The sequence below is a fragment of the Tupaia chinensis genome, unplaced genomic scaffold (assembly GCF_000334495.1).
Source record: "Tupaia chinensis unplaced genomic scaffold, TupChi_1.0 Scaffold000048_1, whole genome shotgun sequence".
NCBI classification, from domain to species: Eukaryota; Metazoa; Chordata; class Mammalia; order Scandentia; family Tupaiidae; genus Tupaia; species Tupaia belangeri.
Window position 1 is genome coordinate 5527850 of NW_006159506.1, and position 321 is coordinate 5528170.

A 321-nucleotide genomic window follows, 5' to 3' on the forward strand; every position below is an offset into this window, starting at 1 on the left:
TTTTAACGCTGCCGATTCCTAGGCATGGCTCAGCGGCAATCAGAGCTGCATTTTCTTTGTTCCCTTAGAAATTGTCAGCTGACGCCCATCAGATCCAAACACCCAGGGTTAGGTCGACCAGGACCCGGAAGGTTTCCACACGCCCCTCTTGGCGAGCGTAACTATACATGATTTTAAAGATCTTAACCCACCTCTCCTCCCTGCCCCCCAGAACTAATCTATATGCTAATTTGCACTTGATAATGCCGCCCCACAATATGGTAATTGCTGTAATGTTTTCCAGGGAGAAAAAAAAAAAAAGGCAGAAATTGAGCTGTGCTC